General features: G+C 37.8%; 1 pseudogene; it reads left to right on the forward strand.

Moving 5' to 3' along the window:
* Positions 1-23: 23 nt before the first annotated feature.
* Positions 24-22894, forward strand: LOC118882906 (annotated as a pseudogene).
* The last annotated feature ends 7 nt before the right edge of the window (positions 22895-22901 follow it).

Genomic DNA, 22901 nt, shown 5'->3' on the forward strand with positions numbered 1-22901 from the left:
CCGCCCAGAGTGGCTGCAGTCGGATGGCTGCTAGATGGCAGGTATTCTTTTCAGCCCTGAGTTTCCTTGGCTCACCGGCTCACGTTGGAGGGCTGCAATCCTTGATGACTGTGACATCCTTTGTTTATTGATATGGCAGGAAATATTCCATTTCTCAGGTACCATACCCCTTTTCAATAGAGAGTAGATCCTACTGGGAAATTTTCTTCATGTGAGCTCATAACCTTGGAGAAAACAAAAACGGGTGGCAGAATACCATAGTCAAATAATAATATTTAATTAATAAATATATACACACATTTACTAACAATTTTCATACCTACTAATACATTTCTCATATCTTTAATTTAGGGGGAGGGGGCTTTTGTAAGGGTGATAAAGATGAATAAAAGGGAAAGAGATGATTTTCTTCCCTTCCCCTTCATAGCACATCTCTTTGGGGGCCACTGTGGGCCTGAGCTGAGTCCTTTCTCTAATCTTTGCAACATGGAATAATTTCTCCAGGGACCAAAAAAAGTCTAGCCTTCAGTTTTGCAATGCGGAATTGTGTTCAAGGTCATGAGCCTCATTCCCTCTTGAAATGTGGAAACATATCTCTGGGAGCCTCTCTCAAGGTGTAACCATTTGTTTTTTCCAGGAGATTAGAGAAGTTTTATTATTCTTACAGAGGAAGTCAATTAACTAGACAAATAGCTACCTCAGATCCCAAGTGAATTTTATACTGCTTTGTTTAAACTGTATAAAATTTTATTCTGGCTTTGCAGTTTCTTGCAGTATACATGTATGCATGTATTGTGTTATGCTTACTCAAAATACTTTGTTTTTTAAAATTTCCATATTGTGTGATGATGTTTTTCTTTGTTGGTAGGAGTTTTATTTCTGCAGTATTTTAAAAGTGTGATCTCATGAGAATCCTTGGAACAGTCCATGAGATAGGAGCTATTGTTATCCCCAGTTTTTACAGGAGTGGGATCTAAGTTTCAGCAAAGGTAACTTTCTCTAGGTTACACAGCTAGTAAGTTGCATGTCTGAGACTATGTTTGACTTCAGAATCTGTGCTCCTCAGATCTCTATGACACTGAATCTATACCAATGAGATGTCATCTCAAAGGTGACAGAAACAGAGGATCAGGGATAAGGCATATTAGCAACCTTGGTCAAGGCTTCACAGAGTCAAATTCAAGTTTTGAATTCCAGCGTTCTGATTTCTGGATCCGGGGCTCATTACTAAAAGGGAATTCAGGTCGGGGCAAAGAAAAGTTTGACTTTGAAGCCAAACAAACGTTACTGGAAACAAAACAGTAATACCTCAACTATTCTAAAATAGAATTGGATTCTTAGAAGTAGTGGAGCTGGAGACCGTCTACTAATCTTTAACCCTTTGTTGGGGACTATGAACTGCTCTTTCTAACTCGCAGACTGTTGCCTTTTGAGAAACTCTTGGTGCACTGCTTGGACTAAGGTTCAACTTGACTTTGTAAGGCTGTTTGTTTGCCATTTTCTATGGGCATGAGTCTCACTCAACATTAAGGACACCATCTTGGTATTAGTGACTTGATATGGAATGTCTTTCCAAACCTCTCCTTAGAATCTTTAGTGTGGATCAGATTGTGTGTGCAAGGATGAAGGCATGATTACAAAGTTTTCTGTCAATCAAAACTATCAAGGATGTTCCAAGTATTTCTCTCTGTGATAGGTTATGGTGTGTTTCTATACTCAAGAACCTTACTTATGTTTTAATTGGGAAATAAATAGCAATAAAACATTTATTGCATCTTTAGAAACAAATAGATCAGAGGTCACAAATTTGGGGATAAATAGCTGTCTCCAGCCAGTAGATTGATATGTTTGATTTGGCCCTCAAAATGTTTTAAAAATATTGAACTATTGCCTACATGTAAAAATATTTAGTCCTAAGTTGTCATAAAAATAAATAAAATAAAAAATACAATATTATTATGTTTATATATTGTATTTATACCAATAACATAATATATTATACTTTTACTTTCTTGGTTTTAATGGCAGTAAACTTATTAATATTTTCAAAATCTACTTCTTTGCTTATCTCATTTTCCATTGAGGGAATTGTCATGTTTGACAATTTCTTTTGACCAAGTAGTGATCTTAGGTAAAGATGATTAACTTCATCTTTAATGAAGATAATTATTTGAATTAGTTGATTAAGCACATTAAATGAATTTAATGAATTTCCACAAAGGTAATTCTATGTGCCCATTTTCAATTTTCAAATATTTTTGATTACTTTAATATTCTGAAAAAAATAACCATTACAATACATAAAAGCATTTGTATGGGGGGGGGCACACATTTTTCTTCTGACTCAATCTCCATTATTGATCTTGACACTGATCTTTATTTAAAATTTTGGTATATTGTTCACCAGAGATTTTTTGCATTTGATTTTAAAAATATTGAATTAAAATATGATTTATCTTGATTACTGAGGTTTTTGGCACTTGCCTCACTTGCTTAACTTGCTTCACCCTGATCCTGGCCCCACCTTGGGGCAAGTTCTACTCCATCATTGAGACTTTCCATACTGCAGTTCAGTTCTGCAGGATGACAGGATGGCTCCCACATCCACTGCCAGTGAGCTCACAGGGTAGCCTTTCTTTCCTGCATTTTTAAATACTGCTTCTACTTTAGGAAATATACCCATGTGTTTGCAGTCATATCATTCCTTGTGCACAGCATACAGGCTTTGTATTGTACTTCACTTTGCTGTACTTTGCAGATATTGCATTTTTTACAAATTGAAGGTTGGTGGCAACCTGGCATTGGAAGAGTCTAACAGCACCATTTTTCCAACAGCATTTGTTCACTTTGTGTCTCTGTGCCACATTTTAGCAATTCCTACAATATTTCAAACTTTTTCATTATTATTATATTTGTTATGGTGATATGTGATCAGTGCTTTTTGATGTCACTATTGCAATTCTTTTGGGGCGCTAAGAACTGTGCCCATATAAGATGGCAAACCTAATTGATAGATGTTGTGTGTGTTCTGACTGCTCCACCAACCAGCCGTTCCCTCATCTCTTTCCCTCTTTTTGGGCCTCCCTAGTCCTCGGGACACAACAATATTGAAATTAGGCCAATTAATACCCCTGCATTAGCCTGTAAGTGTTCAAGTGAAGGATAGTTGCATGTCTCTCACTTTTAATCAAAAGCTAAAACTGATTAAGCTTTTAATCATGAGGAGGACATGTCAAAAGTCAAGGTAGGCTGAAACCTGGGCCTCTTGTGCCAAACAGTGAGCCAAGCTGTGAGCAAAGGAAAAGTCCTTGAGGGAAGTTAGAAGTGCTGCTCCAGTGAGCACACAAATGACAAGAAAGCTAAATAGCCTTATAGCTGATATGGAGAAAGTTTTAGTGGTCTGGATAGAAGATCAAACAGCCACAACATTTCCTTAGGCCAAAGCCTAATCCAGAGCAAAGCCCTACTCTCTTCAATTTCTGGAAGGCTAAGAGAGGTGAGGAAGCTGCAGAAGAAAAGTTTGAAACTAGTGGAGGTTGGTTCATGAGGTTTAAGGAAAGAAGCCATCTCCATAACATGAAAGTGTAGGGTGAAGTGGCAAACGCTGATGTAGAAGCTGCAGCAAGTTATTCAGATCTGGCTCAGGTAATTAATGAATGTGGCTATACTAAACAACAGAATTTCAATGTAGATGAAACAGCCTTATTTGGGAAGATGCCATCTAGGACTTTCATAGCTCGATAGGAGAAGTCAATGGCTGGATTCAAACCTTCAAAGAATGATAGGCTGACTCTCCTGTTAGGGGCTAATGCAGCTGGTGACTTTAGGTTGAAGCCAATGGTCATTCTGAAAACCCTAGGTCCCTTAAGAATTATGCTAAATCTACTCTGCCTTTGCTCAGTAAATGGAACAATAAAACCTGGATGAAAGCACGTCTGTTTATAACACGGTTTACTAAATACTTTAAGTCCATTGTTGAGACCAACTGCTCAGGAAAAAGATTCCTTGCAAAATAGTACTGCTCACTGACAATGCACCTGGTCACCCAAGGGTTCTGTTAGAGATAAACAATAAGATTAATGTTGTTTTCATGACTGCTAACACAACATCCATTCTGCAGCCCCAAGGATCAAGGAGTAATTTCAACTTTCAAGTCTTATTATTTAAGAAATATGTTTCATAAGGCTATAACTGCCACACATAGTGATTCCTCTTATGGATCTGGGCAAAGTCAATTGAAAACCTCCTGGAAAGGATTCACCTTTCTAGATGCCATTAAGAACATTTGCGATTCATGGGAAGAAATCAAAATATCAACATTAACAGCAGTTTGGAAGAAGTTGATTCCAACCCTCATGGATGACTTTGAGGGGTTTAAGACTCCAGTGGAGGAAGTAATTGCAGATATGATGAAAATAGAAAGAGGACTAGAATTAGAAGTAGAGCCTAAATGTGTGACTGAACTGCTGCCCTCTCATGATAAAACTTGGACAGATAAGGAGCTGCTTCCTATGAATGAGCAAAGAAAATGGTTTCTTGAGATAGAATGTATTCCTGGTGAAGATGCTGTGAATGTTGTTGAATGACAACAAATGATTTAGAATACTACATAAACTTAGTTGATAAAGCTGTGGAGGGTTTGAGAGGACTGACTCCAGTTTTGAAAGAAGTTCTACTGTGAGTAAAATCCTATCAAACAGCATTGCCTGCTCCAGAGAAATCATTCATGAAAGGAAGAGTCAATTGATGTGGCAACTTCATTGTTGTCTTACTTTAAGAAGCTGCCGCAGCCATCCCAGGCCTCAGCAGCCACCACCCTAGTCAGTCAGAAGCCATTGACATCCAGGCAGGACCCTCCACCAGCAAAAAGACTGACTCACTTAAAGGCTCAGATGATGATTAGCATTTTTTAACACTAAAGTATTTTTTAATTAAGACATGTATGTTGTTTTTTTAGACATAATGCTATTGCACACTTAATAGACTACAGTATAGTGTAAACATAACTTTTATATGCAGTGGGAAACCAAAAAATTCATGTGACTCACTTTATTGCGATACTTGCTTTATTGTGGTGGTCTGCAACCAAACCTTCAATATCTCTGAGGTATGCCTCTATTTGACTCATGGTTGCAATGGCACATGAAAATGAAGTCTTGGTGGGAAATTCTCTCCAGAGGAGGGTGGGTGTTTTGTACTGAGCATATTTTCCTTGGGATTCCAGCTGCTTGCTTATGAAAAACAATCTGGTGAGCACTACTATAGCAAATCTGATGTGTACCTAGATGTGATAAATGTATCGTGACATTCTCACATCATTTTATAGTTATCAACACCCTTTTATATTATTTTGCCATTTTCACTTTGTGAGCATATTGGGCACATTTTATTCCATCCATTTTCAAGATGAAAAACTGAGTGTCAGAGGATTAAAAGACTTGCACTCCATCTCCAATCATCTTCCTTACAGCTGCTGATTTAAAGTCCATACAATATGAAGCTTACTCTGTCCCACCCTTACTTAAAACTTCGGAATTAGTACAAAACTCCTTAGTGTGACCCATGAGTACTTCTGTGCTCTGGCCATTTGCCCCTCCCTCAGCCCAAACACTTACTACTTCATATTGTGAACTCTTACCCTACCTATCTATCTACTTACTAGTAATAACTGACTTTGATGAACACTCACTATGTACTCCATGCTGTGCTAAGTGCTTTATACATTGTATGTCTTTTATGGCAAGATATGAAAAAGCTAATATTATTCTTCCCACTTTATATTTAATTTATTTATTCATTCGATCATTCTTTCAATAAATAGCAATTATTCTAGGTGATGGTGATACAACAGAGAACAAGAATCACATAATTCTGCCGTTGTATGGGAGGAAAAATAATTTCCCTTCTACCCTTCTAGGTTACAGAGACCACCCTGTAATAAAAGACAGATGTGCAGGAGCAAAACAGAAGTTTAATAACATGTGTACTTCCTGTATACATGGGAGAGACCCAGTAAAACTGAGTAACTCCCTGAAATGGCCCAAGCCACCACCTTAAATACTATCTCCAACTAAAGACAAAAGAAGATGTAGGGGTGGGGGAGCCAGTTATGGGATGTTACCAGGAAAAGCACAGTAAACAAGTATATGGTTGTTATACGGTGCTTGCCTTCTCTATTGCTAAGAGTTTCTAGAGATTTAGTCATCCTGGTACAGAGAGGGAGACACCTTCACAAGTAGAGATTTCTCTTATAAATGTAAATATCTCTTACAAAAGAGTAACTTCTACCTGGTTTTCAGAGTTTCTCCTGTGTCTGCTGTTTCTTAAAAATAATCAGCCTAAAATTATCCTTATGCCAAAGAGGCATTTTTGGGGGTGGATAATTCTGCTCTCCTTTACCCTCATGTTGCTTACATTCTGGTGGGAATCAAATAAATAAGTAAAGTAGGTGGTAAATTAGAAAGTGATAGAAAAATAAAGCTGTGGAGGGGATTAAGGTGTGCTATGAAGTGTTGACTTAGAGGTAGACATTAGAGGGTTTGGGGAGATATTAGGCAGGCAAGATCTGTAGAACACATGGTTAGATGGATTGCGCAGTAGTTGAGTAAGGAAAAGCTGAGTGTTGGAGATGATTCCCGGATTCACAGCTTGCATGACTGAGTGGAAAGTTGCACTATTCATTAAGATGGGAGCACAAGTTGAGGAGCAAATGGCAGGGGCAAACTCTGAGTCCATTTGTGAAGTATGTGCAAGGCGTCCAGCATGGGTGGTCCATATCTATGGAGTTCAGAGGAAACACCTGCGCTGGAGATTTAAATTTGAGAGCAACAATAAGAAACTCTTATTTACTGTAGGGTTCTCAAAGTTGGCTTGGAGCGCTTTTATCAGAAACCCCTGAGTATCTCCCCTGTAGCTCAGTGGTCCATAGACCTTCTTTTGTGTCAGATTCCCCTGGGTATAGTCCAGTGGGGAAGGTGTAGGCTCTGCTGTGTTTTAATCCCAGCTCTTCCATTTACTACTGTAAATGTAAGCAATTTATTTAACCCCTCTGTGTCTCAGTTTCTTCTTCTGTAAAACAGAAATACCATACCAAGCTAACAGGGCATATAAAAGTTAAACAAGTCCATTCATATCTTAAGCTCTAATAACACTCAATACAAGTTAGCTATCATAATTATCCCAAGAGCTTGCTAAAATACAAGTTTATGGATCCTGATCCAAGATACTTTATGCACATCACATTACAGGACAGATAAGCATCTGAGTGTGGGTTTGGCTGAGTTTCTGTTTGCAGGTGAAGAATGGAACATAATCTGTGATTCTGGGCAGGGAGCATCAGAATCCTGGTAGACTCCTTAAAAATACTTTTCCTTAGATCTTAACACAGACCTCAGAATCACAGTCTCTGGGTTCAGAGCCCAGGAAATCTCTAGTTTTTAAAATAAACCCCCCAGGGTTTGGTAGTGATGATCATCAGCCAAGTCTGGGGACACTACATTAGATGATGTGTTATGATTCTTTTTATGTCCGAGATAACTATATATCCACCAAAATCTGTGTTTTGCTTTCAAAGTAGAGCTTTTATGCTTAGAATTGGCTGTCCATCTTTCAATGGACATTTCCAGGCCGGTGCACAGGTGACTGGTTTTGGATAATGGCATGTAAGCAGATCCAAAGCTTTTAAGAAGGTGTCCTGCCCTTTCTGCCTGCTACTTATCCTTCAGCTCTAAGGATGGTGTTTCGACAAGACGGAAGGAATTTAGGATTCCTTGAAATGCATGAAAAGAGGGTGGTCTATCCCATGAACAAGAAAGAAACTTATAATGTATTAAGTCGCAGAAGTCGTGGGGGTTCTTTGTTACAGCAACTAGGGTTACACTTACTGCTCTTCTACATGAATCTCCTCTAAGGGATTAGCATACGAAACCCTGTGAGGAAATGTATCACACCAGCAGCATCAATGTGCTAGACAGACCCCGAGAATACAAAGAATAAGTGTTTGTCATTTGGCTCCTATAACATGAAACCATGTCTAAATAATGCCAACATTTCAGTTGTTATTCCTCTTTATTTTATGTTGATTGAGTACATAGTAATTAGAAAATTGTGCATTTGGAAGACATTTCTTGATCCCCAAATACCATTTGAATATAAATTATTGAAAATCAGCAGCTTTCAGATCAGCCTCACCTTCTTCTGTATTAGCTCAGATGCGGTTTAGTGGTTTTGTTTATCTTTAAATAGGAGATGGGTCGGTATTCTGTATCTCCTCAGCCAATCACCTAGCTCTATAAAATACAAAAAAACTGCTTCCAAACCATTAATTAAAGGCATGAACCTCTCACAGATTAATGGCGTAAGCATAAATATTCACAAATTATTTATTTTTAAAGCAAACTGGCTAAATTTACATATAGATTACATTTGAAAAGTGTGAAATATTATTTTCTTTCATCCTGATGGCTTATTTTTAATGGTTGTAGTCCCTGGACAAAGTGCCCCTGGTCTTTCCATCTACCTGGATATGGGAGAGCCCTAGTCCTGGGCAGAACTCACAGGGTTAAAATGCAAATTTCTTCAAGAAGGCAGGGAAAGAGTGTGTTGGAGAGATATTAACGAGTGTGAATCAGAATGAAGTGGAATTGATTTATGGGGCTTGAGAAAGTCATGCTAATCCTGTCCACTTCTCCTTTCAGAAAGAAGTTTATAGATGGGGTGGGGAGACAGTTATCAGGGCTTCATATTTGGTACCAACCTTTGGTTAGCATAATCTCATCTTGATCTTTGCTTGGGAAAGATAAGTATTTCCTTTCCTGGAGGTTCACTATACACACACACACACACACACACACACACACACACAGAGACACACACACACAGACACACCCTTAGGCCAGGCTCTCTCACCCAGCCTGACTATGTGTAGATCTGAGGCTGAGCCCTTATGTTCTCTTTTTATCTCCTTAAAGCAGAGGTTTATAAGGACCATGGATGAGTGATATTAGCATCACCTGCGAACTTGTTAGAAGTGTGACTACTCACTGCCCTCCAGACCTACTGAATCAGAAACTTGGGGGTTAGGCCCAACAATTTGTGTTTTACACATCTGATTCTGATGTACCGTAAAGTTTATGACCTGTTACTTTGGATTATCATATTTCTTATATCTTTCATTTATGACTTTGGTGACAAAACCAAATGTCTTTGCTCCTTCATTTTTTCCGGACCATATTATTTAGCAGACTCAGCTTGTTGACATACATTGCTCCTTCAAGGAACAATCCTCCATTATGACCCATAGATTGAGTGCTCTATATCAGCAATTGACAAGCTTCTAATTCACAGTAATTTCCCCTCCCTATTTTTGCTCTTCCTGACTCTACTACAGCTCTGGTTCTCCCTTCCCCTTTATCTCATGACTGTGTGATCTTGGCCCAGTCACTTGAACTCTTGGAACATCAGTTTCTTCAACTATGGGATGGGTTGTATTATCAATGTTCATATAACTGTGATAATTAAATGAGACTGTCATGTCTTTTTTGCTCTGGGTCTGCATTTTCTTCTGTCTTATCATGTTATTTCTCAGAGGACCAGGAATGGGTGTTTTTAGACTTATAAAGTGTGATGATTAATTTTATATGTCAACTTGACTGGGCCATGGGATGCCCAGATATTTGACCAAACGTTATTCTAAATGTTTCTGTGAAGGAGTTTCTAAATGAGATTAACATTTGAATTAGAAGACTGAGCAAAGCAGATTGCCCTTCCTAATGTGGATGGGCCTCATCCAATCAGTTGAAGACTTGAATAGAACAAAAGGGCTTAGTAAGAAAGAATTCCTCCCGCCTGACTGCATTCAAACTGGAACATCAGCTCTTTCTGGGTCTCAAGCCTGCTGGCCTTTGGACTGGAACTACACCATTGGCTCTCTTTTGAATCTTTAGCTTGCAGACTCATCCTGTAGTTCTTGAGACTTGTCAGCCCCCATAATTCCACAGGAATTGGCATGGTCCAATTCCTTATAATAAATTGCTTTTTATATATTTATGTATACATTAGTTCTGTTTCTCTGGAGAACCTCAACTAATGCATAGAATAACCTGTCCAGCATTAGGTGTTGTATGTTTGGCCATTCCCCCAAACCATAGGGTGGGAATCCCTCCCTCACCAATGGGGTGAATAGGAGGTGATTAAAAAGGGGGGTGAGGTAGCTTGGGAGTAGAAAAAAGAACAGGTGATACTGATTGATCAACACACTATGAACAGAATGTTAATCAATCAGTTGGGGAATATTATTCATTATGCTGTTTCTCAAAATGTGGATCCAGCCTACGAGACACTTCTCAGATTCCTAAGCCTCACCCTGGCCAATTGACTCATTCTTGGAGGTGGGGTCTGGGAAGTTGCTATTTTAATAAGATTCTCAGATGATCCTGAAAATTCTTGGTCGAGTATGTGCCCAGCTTTAGAGTAGCTTTGAAAAAATTGATAATAAGCAGAAGACTCAACAATTACCTGTAATGAGTTTTTAGTCTTGAAATAGAACTGATAATTCCCATCCTTGTTCCCCACCTGCTATCCCCACCCTCCTGCCCCAGCCCCATGGCTGCACTGGGATGGAATGAACAGACCAGCTCTGACTCTCCCCTGCCTGGGTCAGTGGTAGAACACAGCCTTGGTACAGAAGCAAGTGTGCTTAAATCACTTTAGATCCTTCTTTGCAAGAAGGCAGGTAATAACTTACAAATAAACATTTGAAAAAGGGAAACAACAAAAGCACTTTAAATTGAGCTATGGACCTCCAGCCTTCAAAGCCAAGGATAGTCAGTGGGGAAACTCACAAATAAGTAGCAAACCCTGCAAATAGTCCCTGGAATAGCGCCAATGCCACAGAGCAAGTGTGAAATAAAATCTTTCTGTTGGCTAATAATGTAATCTCTTTATTAGTTCCAAGCCACTAGCTGTAATTGAAGTTCTTGTTTATTTTCCCCACTTTTATATGTATTTTAACACAATTCTGTCTTAACACTGGAGTCCCATTGACTACTACATTTTGGACTTTTGATTTTGCACTGGATAAGAAACATGCAACAAACGAGCTCAAAAATGTGTTCTGAACCTGTCAGAGCATGAGCATTTATTCATGAATCTAATAATAAATGATATTTTATATCGTCATTAGAGACTGTTAGCACATCAATATGGTGTTTGTTGAAACTGACAAAGTAATAAATTACACTCTTGCTTACTATTTCTTGCCCGTGGTTGTTGGATATACTCATGAAGATGGATAAATATTTGCACTACTAAATTAAATGCTGGGTTTTCACAAGTACAGTAGACTGATTTGCTGACTCCTATGCCCAGTGCTAGAATACTGACATTGGACTCAGAATGATCGGAGTTAAAGCTAACGAAAATGTAGGTGTTCTCATAGGAAGAAAGGGGTGCTAACCATACTACATGGGAGTCTTTTCCAAACCCTCTTCCACTAGAATCTTGGAATCCTGATGAGATTCCTCTAAGAGCAGCTTGTCTACAGCCCTTCTGCACCCATGGAGACTCACTGCCCACAATTCATCTTTTCTGAGATGTGCATTTTCAATCATTTCATCATATTTATGCCAGAAAAATAATTGAGAACTATCAACTTTCTGAGCCCAGTTTTCTCATCTGAGGAATGAACATCTCATTGTGATTGTGAGGACAATTCACAATGCCTAGAATCTGTGCTCAGTTGATTATATTTGCTTTTTTGAACCATTGGTTGCCCAAGGCTCCTACTGCATCCCAGTTGACTTATTCCATTAAAACCACCTTACCTCTTAATGCTCATTTTCTCACTTCTAATTTTCCTATCTAAACCTATTCTTGTAAAGGACTAGAATCATTCCCTTACATTATATCTAAACGTCTTTCATTTTCAGAGTCTTTTTTTCCCTTTTCTGATTTTGTTTTTTTAACTTCCTGGCATTAGAAGGAAAGCATAGTTTACATTTCTATATGTGGTGCTGGACTGTGCTCCTCTAAGGCATTTTCAGTATATGCTCTCACCAGGGTTTAGAGCTAATTTATTTCCCATTATTTTCATCAATAGTTAGACTTTTTTAGTTGTTCCTTTCCCCCCCCCCCCCAATTTAATGTCTATCAGTTAGTTGTAAAACACCACCACCTACTGAAAAGCAATGTTTTTCCAGGTTGTTAGCAGTTTGAGTCTGGTCAAGAAGGTAAACGTGTGCAAGGTGGTGGAGGTTCTGCTGGTGAGTGGAATGTGGGGACAAAATAATTTTCTGCTCAGTAGTTGGGTCACAAGTGGGGAAATAAGATCAAATGCCAGTTGGCCCTCTGACAAGGGCAGAATGCAAGGATGCAACACAATGATTTATTCTCATTTGGTAGCTGTAACGGGTTTGCTCTGTTCTAGGATGGGGGTAGCCAATCTCTGAGCTTGTCGGGTCAGTCAGTTTTCTTTGGAGCCTGCAGTGAACCCCACATGGTTCTGGGGGCTGTAGGAAAGACAAAGGAAGCAGAAGACAATCTCCTGTTTTCAAGAGTCTGTGGCTCATTGAAGCAAAAACTAACAGAACTTGGATAAATTTGACTGATGGCTTTTTTTTTTTTTTGCCTATAGAGTGTTTGCATTACTGTAATTAGTTACTCATTTAAAAATCAGCGTTTCATTAAAAATGCAGATTACTATCATATCTTGGCAGATGGGAGATCTGGCATTACAGTAAGTCCCCTACATACGAACGAGTTCCGTTCTGAGAGCGTGTTTGTAAGTCTAATTTGTTCTAAGTACAACAAAGTTAGCCTAGGTACCCAGCTAACACAATCAGCTCTACAGTACTGTACTGCAATAGGTTTATAATACTTTTTACACATATAATGCATAAAAAACACACAAACAAAAAATAAAGAAAACATTTTTAATCTTACTAGAGTACCTTGAAAAGTACAGTAGTACAGTACAACAGCTGGCGTACAGGGGCTGGCATCGAGTGAACAGGCAAGAAGAGTTACTGACTGGAGGAGGGAGAAGAGGTGGGAGATGGTAGGGCTGAAGGATCGTCAGCAATATGAGATGGAGGGCAAGCTGTAATTTCACTCACGACTGATGTTGATGGCGCAGGTTCTGGGTACTTGCTGGATTCAGTTCTATCTACCCTCTTGAAAAAACAATCCAGTGATGTCTGGGTAGCTCTTTTTTTCTCATCATAGATGACACAGTAGCACTGGATTGCATTCTGAATAGCTGTTGCAACCTTCATGTACCGTTCTATATTCAGGTCTTGTGCCTCAAAAACTAACAGTGCCTCCTCAAATAAAGAAAATCCCCTTGCCATTTCCTGCATCGTGAATCTCTTCAGTTCTTCAGTTACTTCTTCTTCCTCTTGTCTCTCTTCATCCATTCTCTGGGCCTCCAATTTCATCAGGTCTTCATTAGTAAGCTCCACGTGTCCATCTTTGAAAGTTCGCAACTTGAAAGTTCATATGTAGGGGACTTACTGTATTGGGCTTAAATTCCTCTAATGATTACCTGGAGCTGAAAAGCCCACATGGGTATGAACTCTTCAGTTTTTTACAGTCCCCCCCACCCACAAATATCATACTCAGTCTGCCTCATTCTTATTCACTATCTGTGAGGACAGAAGTTTCGTTATATTGGCTTAGATACTCGAGTCAGATGCCTATTCGGAGGTCAGTGTTAACAAGAAGGAAAAGATAAAACTGACCTGGATTCTAATTGACTTATAAGTCTTTCAAATCAAAATGATGTTAATGAACCTTTTAAAAGTCTGGCATTTAAATGGGATCATATTATATACAATATTCTGAATCATGTTTTCTTTATTTAACAATAGACAGTAACAACATGTAATAGTTTTTCAATGTTTTTTCTTCTGTGAAATGAAGTCATGTTTCTTCTAATATGTTTCCTATTGCTTTTTAAAAGTTATTGTTATTTTGGTTATAAGATCCCATCTTTTCTACCCTAAAATTTTCACTCATTATGTCTTGTCTGTCCTTTTCCCATCTACCGCCTACGATTTGGGACTTGGGAAAGCAGTATGGACTCAGATCCAGACTGTCCAATTTAAATCCCAGCACCACCACTTAGTAGTAGAATGACCTTGGGCAAATTATGTAGCTGAAGTTTCCTCATTTATGGGGTGGAGATAACATTTTGCCTACCACATCAGGCCATGGTGGGGATTCAATGAGTTAATTCATGTAACACATTTTGAACAGTGTGTGATATATAATAGATCTTATTATTCAATTATTCAATAATTATTCAGTAAGAAGATCTATTATCACTTATTACAACAAGTTAACTATTTCTGTTATTTTTAGGGGTGCAAGATATTTTGGAAATGTTAAATGTAAGAATTTTAATAGTCACTATTTATTGCTCATCCTATATAATGGCAGACACATCGCTTAGCTTATTTCATTTTATCCTCATAACACTAAATCACTCCATTGTCATTCAGTATATTTATTGAGCATGTACATTGTAACAGACATCCCTTAAGGCACTAGAAATTCAGCAATGAAGTCATCAGACAAAAAGCTGTCCTCTCACAAAGCTTACATTTCATTAGAGGAACACAGAAAATTTTTGTTTTAGTAAAGAAATAAAATATCATATTAGGAGTTTATGAAAAAATAATAAAGCAGATATGGTGGATGACAGATCTGATTTTCTCCATTGCTGTAGAGAAACTAGCACAGAGAGAGAATGTTATTAATTGTGATCATGCTTCTTTTTAGGGCATCTGCCCCGGTCCTAAAGATCTCTCTTGTTTTCTAGAGTGTTCAAAGAAAGACAGGACATTGGCTGTCTTTGTGTTCTATGTGTTATGCCTGGTCACTGTGGACTGGAATAGAAGAGGATGTTTGTTCCTAGCTAGGCCAATCATATTGTTTCTCTTGAGAATTTTGTAGTTGGAGTCAAAACACTCATGTATTGCAAGTTGGTAGGGGTTATGGACAGTGCCTGTCTGAGAGTGAATGCAAATGATTGGGCTCACACACATTAGCTTAAGTGAAGAAATTATAACTGAAAGAATATGTTAACAGAGGTGTAGAAGATATTGACACATCTACTGCAGCCTGAGTGTCCTGCAAACCCATGGAACTAGCAATGCACCAAGGTGCTGCAGTTGTCCATTTAGCACTTCTGGGTGTGTGAGCCTCGCGTGGTAAATATAACACAGCTCACCTCAACACATCAACTCAACAAGACTGTCCTCAGGAAGCTGAGCATATGAGCATGCCCTCCACATAAATTCCATGGAGCCCACCAATAAAAACTGAGACACTTTGATGCCACAGTCTCTAGTTGGTAAGATATTCCAGTACCCTTTCCTATTTGCTTGCAGTGTTTACTATTACTTGAGAACAAAAGAACCTAATTAGAATACACATATATATATATGCACATATACATACATACATGTATACATACATGGACACATACATATACACATATACGTATATATGCATACACACAACTATTAAGTAGCTGTAGGAACTTGAACTCATATCTGTATGTTGTCTGTAAATACTTATTTTGAAGAGTAGGACAGATAAACATCGTTTTGAAGAATAAAATGAAGTTTATCTCATTAATATTTTAGGAGATTAAAAATTTTTTTCATTTCACATTTTTTAGTGTTAAAAAAGCCATCCTAAGAATTTAGAAACATTTTCTTTTCCTCTTCCTCACTCCCCAGTTACCAATGCCCCCATTCCCCAGTTCAAAAGACTTTCTTGAGTATCCTTGGATTCCATCCATCTTTTCCAGAGGATTTTTAGAAAGAGCAAGTTACCAACAACAGGCCAAGAGGAGGAATGAGCTGGTGCCTCCCTGCGACTGCCCACAGAAAGGAGCTGGCCTTCACATGCAGTTGGTTTCTTGTATATGCGTGATTCCACAAGAGTGACTGATGGTACTGGGCTTCTCTCATTTCAAAAGATCATTTTCCTCTGCAAATTAAAGTCAAGGACCCCAGCTCTCCAGCAAAATTCTGGTGTTCTTTGATAGTGCTGCCAGGCAGTTATTTTTGACTCTTCACTCTGCTCTGACATCTTCTGTGTAGTTGCCTCCCTGAAGTTGTTTATTCTGAAAATACATGCTGAAAGTCTACACTAAATAGTACAGATGTATCAAAAGCTACTAGCTAATTCATTGCTTTCCTGCACTCGAATGGCTTTTACTGATGGCTTCACCTGCTGATGGTCTAAGTATGTCACTCATTACGTTTGGGGAAAATGCATATTAAGGTGCTTCGGAAGTAGCTTGGGAAGAAACGTATTTATCTGTATTTTACAAGATGCTAATGGACATGCATTTCAAATCTGAATATTTTATTTGGAGGGATGGCTGTCACAGTACATGTTGCATTGCATCTCCCTTAGGAGCTTTAGGAGTGCTTCCTAGGAAAGTGATTGGTCTTAATGTATTCATTCTTTGCCCTGCTCAATTAGATGTTCTGTGAATGGTTGATTTTCCATTTTAATTCGCAGAGAAGGCACGCGGTACAATGGTGCTGGAGCAGCCAGATCAGAGTAGTGCACTGAAGTGAGTACTGGACTGAGGCACTAATAGCTGTGTGACCTTCCGTGAGTCACACAATCACTCTAAGACTCAGTTTTCTCATTGGTAAATAAGATACCTACCCTCATCTCAATGCAGGTTGTTGTGATTCTTAAAGGAGAGGTTGTATGTGAAAACACAGCTTTATTTAAGGGATTAAGTAAATTATTAGATATTTTGTTTGATTACAATCATTTGTTATTTTAAAAAGTCACTGTATATCTTTCAGTTCATGGCTTCATGTTTTTTTGAAAAAATATTGTTAGGGTAAATTCCCAGGAAAAAGATTTCTGCATCAAAGATTATGAACACCAAACAAAACTTGTTATATTGACAAAGAGTGTTCTCTAATTTTTAGAGGTTAACACTCAAGATGTCCTGGAGATGAAAAAAAACATTTTAGTTCCTCTAGTTTATAGATAGAAAAACTGAGGCTAAGATGATTCAATGGCTATTCAAGGCCAGATGGAATACAAGAAGCAAAGTGAGACCTAGAACTCTTTGCTGGCCTAGGGATTTTCTCAATCTGGGGAAAATAAGGAGGTTGTTTCTGGGTGTTTTTTAGTTTTCATTTTTTTATTGATTACTTTGTATTTTATATTAATTCAGTATTTATTTACTCATAGAGGAAAGATAGCAAAGGAGGAATGATTGGTACTCTTTGTTTCAATGGATTTAGATAGACATTCATGATACAACAATGGAACAAAGCTACAAAGCAATAATACTAATGTTCATTTATAAGAAGAGGAGGAGAAAAAAAAGAGGAAGGGTGCCTCCAGCTTTGTTCTTAATTTTTAAGATTGAGCTGGATATTTGGGGGACAAATTTTAGGATTGTTTTTTCTATTTCTGTGAAAAATGCTATTGGAATTTTGATAAGGATTGCATGGAATCTATAGATGACTTTAGGTAGATCGGACATTTTAACAATATTAATTCTCCTGAGACATTAATACATCTGTGAGGGGACTGCCAAGGATAGGGCCCTTTCAGTGGTCTTATTGCTTCGTGGAAGACTGGCTTTCTGAAAATAAATTTGGTAGGAAAAATCATATTTCTCATTGAACCGATCTCTGAAGAAGTTGTGTAATTATAATCTCTTATATTTTAAAATACCCTTATATAGTTTTAAGAGTGTTTTAGCAATCATATTGAAAAGAAAATCAGGCAGGTTTAATTATTGCTATTGTTATTATTCCCGTATTCCTGAGGGCCAGCTGAGGTCCAGCGATGTGAGATGACTACACAAAGTCATATAGCTTTCCAGTGGTAGAATAATTCAGGTCTTCTGGCTCTTGGGCTAGTCCTCTTTGCTTTTCACTATTACCATATCATATCCCTAGTATTCAGGAACCTTAATTGAGTATCATAAGATAGATATTGTGCCTCCAATAGGAAGTGGTTCCCACACTCCTAAGTTTCAGGGAAGGAAGCAGGAGGCAACTCAACTTTTCACTGCAATGTTCTCTATTCTGTGATATGAGATGGCCTAAAATGTCACTGTCCATCCAGTGCAGAAATCTTTCCTATAGCAACTGTTACTGAAGCCATCCAGTCTCTGATGGAATGTTTCTAGTGATAAAGTGATTTGTTTCATTTGGGGATAATTCTCAGTTATTAGAGTGAATTAAAATGGGTCTCTCACGGCTTCAAATTGGTTATAGGATAGCCATCTGTATTTTCATTTCATATGCTTGCAGGTGTCAAAAATTTTTTTTGATTAGATGATTTAAAGTTTACTCTAACTCGAAAATTTTAACTAGAAACAATTCTTATATTAGAAATATATCATTTTATTTTTGCTAACTATTTCCACATAATAAGTCTTGACCCTCTAGCATATCATCATATGTCCTATACTCTCATGTTGGCTAATTTTATTTGTCAGCACCTTTAGTATTTTTCAAAATGTGCAATCGACAGATCTTCTCAATATATCTGCCTAGTGGAGAAATGCTTGAATGTTACGGTGAAGGGATGGGAACATGTTCAGAGCACCTATTTGGGAAATTATTGCAAAGGGCTTCATTCTTTACAAGGTTTAGTTGAAACATCATTTGTGTGATAAAGGTAGAAATTAAAGTTGGTCCATAGATGTGGAGGACATGTAAAGAGAATGATAAGAAGTTGTGTTTTACCTCCAAAAACAAACATTTAGTAGGCTGTATTGATCAAAAATAAAATGCATTATCCTAGTTGACAGAAAAAGATCAAAGTTGATAACTAGAAAAAAAGAAAATTGTATTAATAAGTTTAGGGGAAAAGCCCTATAAACTGTATAATGATCATATAAGAAATTGACAAAATAAGATTTCTATATTAACCCTTCTTGGTACAATAAGAGTGGAACAAAAAAGACCTCAGTCGGAGCCCAACCAAATAATCTGAGGACCTGATTCATGATAAACTGTATGTGCCCCACTCTCTGTTACTCTCAGTGACCCCTCACATGCAAATAAGCAAAGCCATGTGCAAACATCAAAAACATAACTCGGGTGAGTAAAACTCTTATTCTGGCTAACTCCGCATTGGGAGAAGGTCTGGAAAGAAATTTGAGAGACTTGAAAAGAACCATCAATATTGACAAACCTTTACCTAGACAGACAAAGAAAAATAGGGAGAACATAAAATAATACCCAAATCAGTAATTAAAGCGATGTCATTACCAATCCTACAAAAATTAAAAAGACAGTAAGGATATTTTATGAACAACCTTATACCAAAAATTAGACAACTTAGATGAAATAAACATCTAAGCAGGCATAAAGAAGCATTGCCAAAAGAAGAAAAAAGGAAGATCTGAGTTGACCTATAACAAGTAAGAACATGAATTAGTAATTATATATCCTCCCACAAAGCAAAGACCAGGCTTAGAGGACTTCTCAGATTGAATTCTATCAAATATTTAAAGAAAAAAATAACATGAACATTTTACAAGCTCTGTCAGAAAAAACAGTGTAAGAGAACATGTTTAAATTCATGAATTGTTGAATAAAGCCAATTAGATTTTCAAATTTACATGGTTGAATTTTGTTTTTTAACAGAGCTTGGTGTCGATTTTAATGTCAAAACAAACTAAATTTCCTAGTGTAAGATTTCAAATATAAATTATGATATATAAAGTAATGAAATATTATCAATCCAATAAAAATAATTCAGAATCTTATTTATTGATCTGGAAAGATGCTCATGGGTAATTGTTGCTTGACAAAAGCAGATAGAATAAATTGCATATACTACATAATATACCACTTGTACTTCTAAGTACAGAGAAATGTCTAAGGATATTCAAAGAGTTAACAATAATTATCACTGAGTTGTGGGACTGGGTATCATGTTTCATCTTTTTCTTTGAATTCTGGGGCAAGGGGTTATGATTTGAACTCTTTAAATGAGTATATATTGCTCTAAAAGTAACCCAAAGCAATGTACTTTAAAAGATAAAGATACAGATTTTGATTCCATGTGTCTCCTTTGGCTATATTAACTGGGTTTTTTTGTTTGTTTGTTTTTGGAATACTCCATCTGGCCTTCCTCTCTCTCCCTACATGTGTAGTTTCTGGCAGTCCTGGCCTGGGATTCTTTGCCTTCATTTGTTAGTTCTGCATCTTGTCTTACTTTCTAGGTGAATGGAACTCTGAAGTTTTCTTATCCATCATTGCAGTTAATAAACATAAGGTTAGAGGACATTGTCTTAATTTCAAAGCACACCAGCTGTATGACAGGGAATCAAATTAGGCAGTTTACACTCCCTTCAGATAAATTTAAATTTTATATTCTTGACTGAGCTGCTCTCTGATTTAGTGGCACTGATTGCCTCTTTAAATGTATGAATGATGGGGGAGTAATCATGCTTCTCAGGAAACAAGGATTGACAGGCTACTCAGCAAGGAAAATGAGGTCTTAATGTGAATGTTAATTTTCAACACATTTCCATTGTGTATATGTTTAGGAATAAGATGTCAATGTTAAGAAATATTTTATTTTTTAATTAACTTTTAATTTTAGAGTAGTTTTAGATTAACAGAAAATTTGCAAAGAGAGTGCAGACTTCTCATCTACTCATACCTAGTTTCCCCTATTACTCACAACTTGTATCAGTATGGTGAATTTGTTACAATTAATGCACCAATATTTTTACATTATTATTAACTAAATTCCATATTTTATTCAGAGTTCCTTAGTTTTTAATTAATGTTCTTTTTCTGTTCAGGATCAACCTAGGATCCCTCATTACATTTAGTCATATGCCCTGATGCTCCTCTTGGCTATAGCAGCTGTTCAGATGTTACTTTTCTTTTTAGGACTTTGAAAACTTTGAAGAGTACTGGTCAGGTATTTTGCAGAATGTTCCTCAGTTGAGGTTTGTCTGATGTTCTACTTATGATTAGCTTATGGATATGGGTTTGGGGAGGAAGCCACAGAGCTAAAATGCCACTCTCATTTTATCGTATCAAGGATATATTCCATCAATATACCTTATTACTCTTGATGTTAATCATGATCACCTGGAGAAGTAGTGTTTGTTAAGTTTCCCCACTGTCAAAGTACTTTTTCCCTCCTCTCTTTCCATGCTGTATTCTTTAGAAGGAAATCACTATGTACTGCCCACACTTAAGGAGAAGGGAGTTATGTTCTACCTTCTTGAGGGCAAAGTATCTGCAAGAATTATTTGGAATCCTTCTGATGGGAGATTTGTCTCTTCTACCCATTAACTATTTATTCAATCATTCATTTATGTAAGTGTGGACTTATGAATGTTTATTTCATACTTTGGGTTACAATTCAATGCTGTTTAATTTTGTGCTCAAATTGTTTGAACTTTGACCATTAGGACCTTTTCCAGTTGGCTCAGTGTCTCTTTGAAATGCCCCATCACGTGTGTTCCTTACTTTCTGGTACTGCAAAACGCTCTGGGCTCATCTTGTGCATTTCCTGCCCCAGCTCTAGAATCAGCCATTTCTCCAAGGTGTCCTTCTTTCAGTGGTGGCCATGGCATCAATTACACATATGTAACCTCTTTAGGTATTGTCCAAAGCTCTTGGATGTTTTGTTTTCTTTTTTTCTTTCCTCTTTGCATTTCAGATTGGTAAGTTTCTATCGATCTACCTTCAAACTCACTGATCCTTTCCTTGGCTGTGTTGAATAGACTGATGATGGCCACTTCAGAGTGTGTTCTTTCTTACTTTTCGGCGCAGCTTGTGATTTTTGTTGATATCTGAACATTTTTAATTGGGTAACACAATATGATGTAAATAGGCCTCTAATGTGAGGATTTACATTAATCTGGCTATGAGTTGGTTGTATTTAATGCTCTTTGGAGCTGTAAGTGCCAGAGGCTTTACCTTCCTCTAGTGTCTTTGGTTTTATCTCCCCCATTGAGTCTGTGGTTCCCTACGTACTCTAGTCAGAGAGAGAGTCCTTATCCTGCAGTTCTTTCAACAATAGTCCACTGTTATTATACTTTAACTTTGCTGGTGTGATGGTATGGTACTGGGGAAGGGTACGGTCTATAGTCTCAGGTTAATTCTTAGCCTTTTAGTGGGCCCGTCTCAGGGCTGTGACCTTCACAAAGGTTTCTATGCTGGTATTCAGTTGTATAGCTTCTTTCCCCCTCCTCCTCACTTGTTCCTCTGCCTGCAGTGTTCCCCATACTTATTTGAATGTATTTTTCTGGTTGACTAGGTTTTTTCCTCTCTTATATGAGATAAGAAGGCTGTAACAAACTGACATGAGGAAGGATTCCTTTTCCCCACCTGAGATTAGGTTTCAGAATTGCACTGTGGCAAAATCTTTTTTCCTGGACAGTAGGTTTTGTTATGGAGAAGGCTCTGCATGCATTGCATAATGGTCACACTTCCCTGTCTGCTGCCTGAGTCAAGACGGAATCTTTCTTGGATCTTCACCGTAAGAACTCTGTGAGGTTCCTGGTGGAAGGGCCTATGACAGTGTGTGGACTCCCCGAAGACTGAATCCACCAGGAGTTCCTCATTCTCAAGTTAGTCCATGCTTAGGTTCCAGCATTTTGTCAAAATTACCATTTAAGTGTTCCTACCAGTTTATGGCTCCAGAAGCTTCCGCTCCAGATAAACAGATCCCAGAAGCTGTGTCTCTCCGGATTTTTAAGGGTGGCCGTTTGCCTTATGACTTCAGTATTTTGATGGAGCTAAGAAAAGTGGTTGATTTTGTTTGTTCACCACCTGACAAGTATGGGAGTGACAACTTCCAAGCTCTTTACATGTCAGAGCTGAAGCCAGAAGCGAAACTCTTTATTTTTCAAAGTTAAGGGGAAG

The sequence above is a fragment of the Balaenoptera musculus genome, chromosome 16, assembly GCF_009873245.2.
Source record: "Balaenoptera musculus isolate JJ_BM4_2016_0621 chromosome 16, mBalMus1.pri.v3, whole genome shotgun sequence".
Taxonomy (NCBI): Eukaryota; Metazoa; Chordata; class Mammalia; order Artiodactyla; family Balaenopteridae; genus Balaenoptera; species Balaenoptera musculus.